This window comes from Nuphar pumila, chromosome 5 (assembly GCF_984573655.1).
Source record: "Nuphar pumila chromosome 5, dmNupPumi1.hap1.1, whole genome shotgun sequence".
Lineage (NCBI taxonomy): Eukaryota > Viridiplantae > Streptophyta > Magnoliopsida > Nymphaeales > Nymphaeaceae > Nuphar > Nuphar pumila.
In genome coordinates, this window is record NC_143253.1 from 109,112,504 (window position 1) to 109,123,637 (window position 11,134).

Genomic DNA, 11,134 nt, shown 5'->3' on the forward strand with positions numbered 1-11,134 from the left:
GAAATCTATAGTGGTATAGTGGTACAATATGGAAACTATGCATACAAAACTCTTGTAGTGCCATGTGAGCACTTATGATATAATTTGGTTTTATGGTAATTGCATACAAACGATTATTTCAATGTCCAATGTCAATTTGTATATGCTTGTTTACAAAAGCTAGCTAAATAAATGGCATTTGACATGCCATGATTAGGTGAAAGTTTAAAACTGAGCTTACAACTTCGCTGAAAGCTAAAAGTGCCCTACGATCACCTATGAAATTTTAAAGTTGGGTTATGCCATATTGCAGCACCACCAGTGGGGTACGATATGTATACCCTAGCACAAAAACAAAAGCTAAGAGAATGTATATACAAGTACTTGGTTCGGGTTCGCACCGAAACGACGAAAAGCTGTATTATTGTCTATTGCACACTAAGTTAAGAAATGTGCATACATTGAGATCACCCCGAGTATGGGTTGGGATTTTGAAAATCCCTTGTGGTGCAATGACTCACACCGAGAAATAAACAAAATATGAAATATGCATATAATTTAATTGTGGAATACTGGGTATACCTGAAAGATGGGATATGTTACTGGTTTTTCAGGGTTCGGGGTACATCTGAAAGACGATGTGTGTTACTTGACCCAATCAAACAAAAATGAAAATATATGCATACAAAAAAAATATAAGGGATTCTGGGTATACCTGAAAGGGTATATGTTACTGGTTTCCCGGGATACTGGGTATACCTGACAACAGTATATGTTACTGGTTTCCCATGGCTTTGGATACACCTGAAAGATGGTGTATGTTACTGGACCCATGGTCTACCTTGGAGATGGTAGGTGGTACAAGCTTCGTGGACATTCTTGTTTTTGTGAGAGCTAGGCATCTCACCCGGTCCCCAGTCCTCGGAGTTAGGGGGTCAGGACTACCAATGTGTCCTAGGTGGTAGATCCAAGTCTTCTGCAGAAGTTACACGGTGCATTCTAATTCTAGTTCTAGCCTTTGGGGAGTACTCTCTCGGTCGTGAACCGTCCTCTTTGGATATCCGTACGGCTAGTCACACGGGTTATAAAATGATAGACCCTCGTGCGGTCTCGCTCCGCTACGATGTCGAATGCCTGTGCGTACCCACAGGGTAATTAACAAGATGAAACATAAAGTTAGTGCATTAAGAAAGATCTTCAAGTAGTTGTATATTGCTCGAGGTTGAAATGGTAGGAGTAAGTTGTGACTCGTGTAGAGCATGATTCAAATCGGTTTTCCTTTACTTAAAAATTGTGATAACTTATGAATGATGTGTTTGGTGTTTGTGCTTTATGCACACCTTACATGAAATGCTTTAGTTAGGTCAGGTGTACATGCACATTAGTTCCAAAGTTGTTATTACTTATATGAATATGGTTTATGCATATGATGGATCGTGCTTTGATGTTGATGGAACATATCATGAAATGCTTAACTTTAGTGACCTGTACATTTATCAATTGTTAAATGATTAGTAGTTCTATCTAAACATGTTGCGCATATACTTGTACACATGACACTGTGCACATTCATATAGATATTATGCTTCTTACTCAGACGTGGTAGTCTGACTCCTTCTGGATTAATATTGTTTCAGGAAACAGAATGGCGAGCAATTGCGGTCGTCGCTGCAGACAGTGTCATGTGACCATATCTTTTTCGGATGTCCTGAGGAATTCTGACTTGTAATAATTCATTAAGTTGTAAATTAAAACTTGTGGTATATCAATACAAGAGTTTATTTTACTTAATGCTTGGAGTTTGTGCTATTACTTGTAACCCACCCAAATAATTTTACTATGGATTTAATAAAGTTTTTCTGCTGTTTTTAGAAAAAAAATTATTCCAAAATTTTCAAGTTAAATATTTGGGGCGTTACAATCTCTCTCTCTCTCTCTCTCTCTCTCTCTCTCTCTCTCTCTCTCTCTCTCTCAAAAGACTCTCGCCGGAGATGACACCAAAAAACTCTTCCACGGACCAGTCTTCGCCGAAGCCAGCGAAATGCTACGCGAATGTCTCTGGAGGGGACGACTCATCAGTAGGGAGCTCTCGATGGAGCATGGGTCCTGAGTGAAGAAGCTACACGAGTCGCTGGAGGCTTTTGAGGGCGCTCTGATCCATCGGACTGAGCACCGCTCCAACCGCAGGAGTCTCCTAGACGTTGGTCGTGAAGGAGGCAACCAACTTTGCTCTGGCGATGACCACTCATGGGGAGTCACAGTGGAGTCAGGTGATCATTGGGAGGTTGCACTGATGCAGGGGACAGTTCCAATGGCATCAGATTTTGGGGGTCTCGGTCCACCGAAGTGCTAAAAATATGGAGCCTTCTCCATCTTCGGCAAATATCATCCATATTCTGGCAAAGCGAAAGTGAGGAAGGGATGATCACGCTGGGATAAGTGTTGGCAACCAGCTGAGGACGCTCGGTACGCTGATCCCCCCAAAAAATATATGAAATAGTGTCATGTCTGGTCATGCTCGTATTTTGTTGACAGAGATGGGGAACATATGGTTTAGTGTCACGACCTCTTTGTGGGGGCTACAAATAAAAAACACAGCGGAAAAAAAAGGGATTTCGATGAGTGCCTCAAGAACGCTGACACACCCATACGCGCAATGAAATGTGAGGGGTGGGCCCATAACCATTTGGGTAAATAAAGAATACCATTGTCAATGCTATTAGGGGGGGTTCTTCTAATCATTGAAGGAAGCAACAGTAAAATCTTTTTCTTTTTTATTTATAAGATAATAAAGAGTTGTTAGGAACGAGAGAAGACAATGAAATGGACACTGCACCACAGGCACAACGTAGAAATGTATTGCATTATTTTGTATATTTGTACTTTACAGGTACATAGCAGAGCAAAATGGGCTTTGCTTAGTACTAAGCATCGCATGCGGCTTAAAATGTCATGCAAAAAGAAACAAGAAAAATGCAAATACAAAAGCATGCAAATCGGGTAAATACACGTAGTGAGTAAGTGATGCAAGTACATCATAAGTTATTTACTTTCTTGGATGCAACAATTTTCTGCTCACATACTCACTTAGTTGTGGATATCTAGGATTGTTTTGCTGGAGTTTGGAGATCATGCTGAGCATAATTTAAATGTATGAGAATAGAAGTGCTCTTATTTTTGTAGTTCGAATTCCTTGCTAGTCATGGTAGTAGTTAACGGGATATTGGAGTGTGTTTGCTACAGGTACATGTTTGACATTGTTGTGATATGAATGATTGAATCTTTTACAATGTTTAACATGACTATCCATGCTTGCATGAAATTATTTTCGATTTGATTATGCATTCTATATAAAATTGTATCATGAAAATATGCTTAAATTGAATATATCATGTTTGTGAATATGATTCTATCTTTCTAAATATCCTTGTGATGTGTGTAAATATGATGTGATGGTATTACACACGAAAATATTGAATTATCAATGCATGCATAATAGTTTATGGAATGACATTTTATGTTAAGCATGTTTGTGGTAGAGAGGGAAAGAAAATTTACGCATTAATTGAAACAAAAAAAATTGCTCACCAACAATCACCAAACAAGAATTATAGTAAACCAACAAGGATAAATTAGTCATTATATATATATATATACATGTGATATATATATATATATATATATATATATATATATATATATATATATATATATATATATATATATCAAATCATTACATCCACCATCAATGCATGATAAATTAGATATTTTCTTCAGCATAACATTATTATGATTCTCTTTTAACTGGTTAAGATAATATTTGTAACCAGTGACCATCCGTTCTGACGACAAAGGAATGCGTTATGAGCAGGCACAACTGAAATAGAAGGTCCACCTACACAGTTGTCTGACATAGAGATTTTAAGATGATTGTGATACTTTTCATATGGACTAACAGATGCTCATAGTGTGATGTCCTTCTTTGAATTTGGGAAGGATCACAATTGGACAAAAAAATCTATATTTTGGGAACTACCATATTGGCTGACCTTATTGATACAACATAATTTGGATGTGATGCATGTGGAAAAAAATGTGTTTGATAATATGTTCAATACAATAATGAATGTCAAAGGGAAAACGAAGGATAATTCGAAAGACTATATGGATTTAAAAGTAATATGTAAAAGACCAGAATTGGAATTCCAAGAGTACAATGGCAAAGTATTGAACCAAAGGCAGGGTACGTGCTTGGACCAGATCAAGTAAAACAGGCATGTCAGTGGTTGAGGCAATTGAGATTTTCAGATGGATACGCCTCTAACATTGCTCAGGTTGTAAAGATAGATGAGAGACAATTATATGGGTTGAAGAGTCATGATTGTCATGTCATTATGCAATGGTTGATTCCCCTAGCATTTCATGATATGTTAGACAAACCTATAGGGGGTATTATCTGATTTGAGTAGATTTTTTAGAACATTGTGTGTATCAGAAGTTATAGTAACTGAGGTAAAAAATCTCGGGGATTCTGTCGTTACTACTATATATCATTTGTTTCATGTCATTTGTTTCATGTCGTTAAATTTCAAGCTAGAATATGCATGATTGAATCTCTATGAATTTTTATTGATAGCATTAGAACACATGTATGCCTTAGTGAATCACTATAAATTTTTTTTGACAACCTTAGAACACATATAAGCATGATTTCATCACTATGAAAGTTTTTTGACAACCTTAGAACACATATAAGAATGATTTCATCACTATGATTTTTTTTACTGCCTTATAACACATATATGCATGATTCAATTACTATGAAAGTTTTTTTACAACCTTAGAACACATATAAGCATGATTTCATCACTATGAAAGTTTTTTCACTGCCTTATAACACATATATGTATGATTGAATTATTATGAAAGCTTTTTGACAACCTTAGAACACATATAAGCATGATTTCATCACTATGAAAGTTTTTTACTGCCTTATAACACATGTATGCATAATTGAATCACTATGAAAGTTTTTTGACAACCTTAGAACACATATAAGCATGATTTCATCACTATAAATTTTTTTTGACTGCCTTATAACACATATATGCATGATTGAATTACTATGAAAGTTTTTGGACAACCTTAGAATACATATAAGCATGATTTCATCATTATGAAAGTTTTTTTACTGCATTATAACACATATATACATGATTGAATTACTATGAAAGTTTTTTGACAACCTTAGAACACATATAAGTATGATTTTATCACTATGAAAGTTTTTTAACTGCCTTATAACACATATATGCATGATTTCATGTACTATGAAAGGTTTTTGACAACCTTAGAACACATATAAGCATGATTTCATCACTATGAAAGTTTTTTGACTGCCTTATAACACATATATGCATGATTATGATACATAACACATTTATTTGACAACCTTATAAACCATATATGCATGCTTGAATCACTATGACATTTTTTTGACAACCTTAGAATACATATCTGCATGATTGAATCACTATGAATTTTTTTTGTCAGCCTTAGAACACATATCTGAATTCTATTAATGTCCTTCACTTTATTGCTAGTCTATGTGTCATTCAGCCATGTTACTTTGATTGCCTTAGATTAGGTGCATTGCATATAATTTATTTCATTATATTTTGTTTATCAATACTAACATTTCGGTTCTCTTGTAGGATGCTAGAGATGATCAGCGTAGAGGAGCTGATGGAGGCATGGATGAAGGGGCAGATTGAGACAATGAAGAGGACAATGCTCTGAATCTTGGCGAGGATTAGATTCATGTGTTGAATTTGTTTCACGTACTTGTTATTTCAAATGAAACTCTTTATATATGTTCACTTGTAACTAATTAAAACTTGTCGAGGATGATAGTGGGTTGTTAAATTCGTTTCACTTATAACTTGTGTTAAATATGTTTCACCTGCTTTGTATATATGTTTTTTATGTAAACTTTGTTTTTTATACACAGGTTATATAAATTGTATAACGAATTTTTTTTTCTCGATATTTATATTTCAAACAATTTTTTTTTAAATTTATGATGGATTAGCAACGGATATTATCCATCGCTAATATCCATCACAAATTTAGTGATGGATATTTATCTATCTCAAAAACTGAATCAGCCAATGTTTTGCAGCAGAATGTAATCCATCAAAAATCGGTCGCTAAATTGGCGATAGAATTTAGCGACGGATACATATTCATCGTTAAATTTTAGCGATGGATTATCGACGGATATGTATCTATCGCAAAACTAAATTAGTCCTTATTTAGTGATTGATTAGCGATGGATCATGATATTCGCTAATCCATTATGAATTAGCAACGAAAGTAGTGATACATCAGTTCTGTCGCTAATTAGCGACCAAGAAATTACGATGGATGTTATCCATCGCTAAGTCGTAGCCAATTTATCGCTAAATGGATTAGAGATGGATTATCGTCGGATAACGTATGTCGCTAATCAACAGAATTCTTATAGTGACTCCAATTCTACATTGTTGGCTAGACTATGAATCATACACTTTCAATGATCCTCGGATTACCAAACACTGCAGTGAAAACAAAAATGAACCCTACCAATAGCTAGCCAGGAGGTCAGGCTTAGGCTCATCATGGTTCATGCTACCTCATAACCATAAATGACTTTCAACCATCTATGGTTGTCTAGAGTCTCATATTGATCATGCATAATTTTTAAGAATAAATTCAGACATTAAAATACATGATCATATGCGATAATCACTTAAAAATGCTTGTTTGTGAAGGTTTTCATCATTTTTCATTGAATCATAATTTGAGCAAATTGATCATCTTTGGAGTATTTTGAGAAGAATAATTAGGTTTTTAGAAAATAATTTTGAGAAAGAGAAGTCTTTTGAAAATATCAAAAAAATTTATGGACTCTTTTTGAAAAATTATCCAAAAACCTAATTAGACCTTAACTTCTAATATAAAAAAGATTTTTGAGGCTAGAGGGGGCATTTTTTTCCTCTTGGAATCTGCACCTCTCTCTCTCTCTCCTCTCTACCTCTTCATCTTCTTCCTCTTCTTTACCTTGTTTTCTTCTCAACCGGTTGCCTACCCTATTCTTCCTTCTTCTTCACTCTTTCCTCTAAACCTCATCATCGCTGGTTTTTCTTGCCGTCATCATCAGAGAGATTGTAGTTTATGTGATTGCAATGGAGAAGCCATCTTCTTTTTCTCAACCCTTCTGTCAGAGGTAAGTCACGAGGTAAACTTCTTCTGCCTCTTCTCTGTAGTATTTAGGATCATGGCATGCATTGTAGTTGTTGGATTGTTAGCATCCTCATTGCATCTTAACATATAGCATTGTATAATTATCACATACATGTAGCATCTAGTTTAGATTGTTATTTCTATTCATTGAAAAAAAAAATTATAGTTAATATTCTCTTGTTTATGTCACCGCAATGTCTACATAATGTTAATCTTGTTTTCTTTTGGCCCGCAAATGACTTGCGTGATTTACTTAATCAGGTAGATTGTTTGATATAAGTTTTTATGCCCAAACTGAGTAGATTGTGTTCGGTTGCCATCTCATTTTTTTAGTGCTGGGATTCAATAGTTCATGAAAACACATGTGCATCTATAGAACATGATCAGGTCTCGCACAAATAAACACAACGTGTAATCCTAGTGTTGGACCTGATCATGACTGGCCATGTGATTGCCAACAGATCGTATACAGTCGGCTACCATGCGCACACTTGCATATGTGGCATTTTCTGATCGGGTCGTGTGCAGATCATAGTATTAACATGAAACCAGTGCCCCGACATTTTTAATGTAGATGATCACGGTTGCCATAAACAAGATTATTGATGCATCTTGTAGTTAGTCATAATCATAAAAAAAATAGCGTTGATTCATGATTTAGTTGAGTAATTTAGAATATTTTTTATGCCATACCTCATTGGTTATAGTCAGTGTAACAAATATCATGAGATTTATGAAAATCTCGCGATAATATTGCAAGAAATTGCCTGAAAGTTTAAAACAACAATTTCTCGTGAGATTTACAAAATATCGTGAGATTTATAAAAAACATAAACACCGCAATATTTATGTTTTAAATGGCCATTTATCACGAAAAAAATCATGTGTTTTTATTTTTAAATAATTTTTATTTATATTGTCTTATAAAAAATAATTTTATATTTTTTAATTAATTTTTTGTTGCCGAGATTTTGCCAAAAAATGTGAGATTTATGGAATTTTTTCAATATCTCGCAAGTTTTTAAAAAACAAGAAATTGCTGATAAAAACATTTGTCACTATGGTTATAGTTCGTTGAACTTTCTGAGTATTATTTATTAATTAGTTATTTGATTTGGCATTAGGCCAATTAGCCATTTTACTTTAGTTAATTCATCAGTAGTCTTTGTGTTAGTTTAGTTATGTTAGATTCATGATTTTTTTGTTTTGAATAAGTAGCTTGTAGTTTGTTTTCAATTGATTAGTTAGTTAGTTAGTTAGTTTTGCTAATTGGTCTTGTGGTAGTTTGTTTCATAACTTAGTTCTTGATTAGTTTAAATAGTTAGTTATGTTATTTCATCTTGTAGTGTAGTTTGTCATTTTATGTAGTTTGTTTAGTATTTTTGTGATTTTTCTTTATACTAACCTTTGATCTTTGTGCAAATTTTCTTCCATGTTTTGTGTTTTGTGTTTTTGTTTTGCATGAAAGCATTCAAACATGTGGTGAACCCTCAAAAGTTACCCCTGAAGAGCTCTCTGAGGTCCCAAAAAGGGCCCTTCAGAGAGTCCCTCAAACAATCCCAAAAACACTAAAAACGAAATGCAAGGGACTAGAAGCTCCGAGCACTGAAGACATTTTCTTTTTAGATTATGATTTATTTTATTTTATTTTATTTTATTTTATTTTATTAATTGGATCTATAATAAAACCATTAATTATTTTTTTATAAGTCCTCCGCAGAGGGCAACACTCAATCTTTTATTTAGTTAATTAAGTAATGTTTATTTTCAAGGCAACAAAAGTAGTTCTCTGTGGGGTAAAAGAATACTTATTCCGTTCCCTAAGTTTGACCCAGACTTCACTACTAGTGTGAACCAATTTTTATTAGTTGATGCACAGTTTGCACAAACATTTTTATTGAAAATATATCTCAAAAATACTCTATTAAAAAGGATGCATCAAATTTTTTGCGCCATTGTTGAGGAACGACGAATTAGGAACTGAGTACCCATTTTGTTGCCTAGTTTGCGTTATTTAGAATTGTTAGTTTCTTTTTTGTAGTTATTTAAGATTGTTAGTTTATTTGTCTTGTTGATTAACTATGATTGTTAGTTTGCTTTCTACATTAGGATTGTAGAACCACGTGCTTGTGAACCTAGAGACCATCTTACTTCTCCTTTACGACCCATCTATTAGGCTACCTCTAGGAAGTGACTGCGCATGATTAGTACCATGCTCATAGTTTGCTTTGTGCAAAAATATATGTTGGTTGCAAGTGTGTGGCTTATTATTTCTTATTTTTTTGCTTTTATTATTTTGTTTTAACTCACTTTGTGGTTTGATCACATTTGCGCATTAGGTAGGTAGAAAACCTTTCTTTAGGATGGTTGCTACACTGATTTATCCTCATATATATGCAAGTGTGATACTTGCTTGATCTCGAGTTTGTAGACACTTTAGAGGACCCTGAGTCCCTCATTAGGAAAGCCCGCAGACTCGGCCCCATGACTGAGGATCAACAATTGACACGTCCTCTTAGGGAGTACTTCATTCTCAATGCTTATACTTCCACCTCCTGCATCATGAGACTTGATATAGGAGAAAACCAATTTAAAATCAAGGCCAGTGTCATTCAAATATTACCATTCTTTTTATGGCCTTAGTAACGAAGACCCCTACCATCATCGCGATGAGTTCCTCGAGATCTGCTCTACGATGTGGATCAATAATTTTAGAGATGATGCATTAAGGTTGACATTGTTTTCGTTCTCCCTCAAGGACAAAGACAAGCACTAACTGAAAGCCTTAGATACGGTTCAAATTACCACTTGAGAATGCATGTAGTGAGAATTTCTCAAGAAATACTTCTCAATTGGTAAGATGAATCAATTTTGAAAAGTCATCACCAGCTTTTCTTAGATTGAGGGAGAACAACTCCATGAGACTTGGGTGAGGATGAAAGATCTTCTCTCAAAGTGCCCCCACCACCAGGTGCCTCGTTGGCAACTAGTGTAGTACTTTTAAGATGGCCTAACTGAGAAGGACAGACAAATGATTGATTTTTCGTGTAGGGCATGTTCATGCTCAAGAGCAAGGATAAGACATGGGTCGTATTCGAAACATTGAGTGAAAATGTTATGCACCATGCTCTGTCTTCGAAACTTGATAAGACCACATATGTTCCTAGTGGTCCTAAAAATGAAGGGATTTATGAAGTTGAGTCCGAACATGAATTGCAAATCAAAGTAGATCAGTTGACCAGGAAAGTTGATCAATTATCGGCCAACCCAACTTCATTAAATCATGTAGGAAAAGTGAGTGAGCTATGCGCTAGCCCTGCACACTATGTTTCGGATTGTCTGACAGCACCACTCTATCCTGAATTTGTTCAGAAGCAAGTGTGTGTTGCCCAAGGCTTCGCCAGACTAGTGCATGATCCATATGCACCCACCTATAACATGGGATGGTGAAACCACTCTAACTTTGCGTGGAGCAATCCATAAGCCCCATCTCATATGCCTTCCCAGATGCAAGTCAGACTAGGTAACCTCCCACAAGGTTACCCACGGTCCACATTCTCACACGCCCCTCCTCAGCTTAGCTTGCCTTCTCCCCAGGATCCCACATCGAGTCAATCTTTTCAGGAAAAGCTTCTCGAGGCCTTCTCTGACATCAAGGCCAACCTCAGTTTCCATTCCCAATCGATAGCAAAGCTACAAACCCAGATGGTACACTTGGCTGAGGACTTGAGCAGACAAAGTGAGGGGAGCCTCCCAAGTCAGTCTGTTATCAACCCGAGGAGTAAAGAACACATGCACCTTGACCTGCATCTCATAGAGTCTCATCAAGAGTAGGTCAACTCTATTATAACCCTTTGGAGTGAGAAAGAAC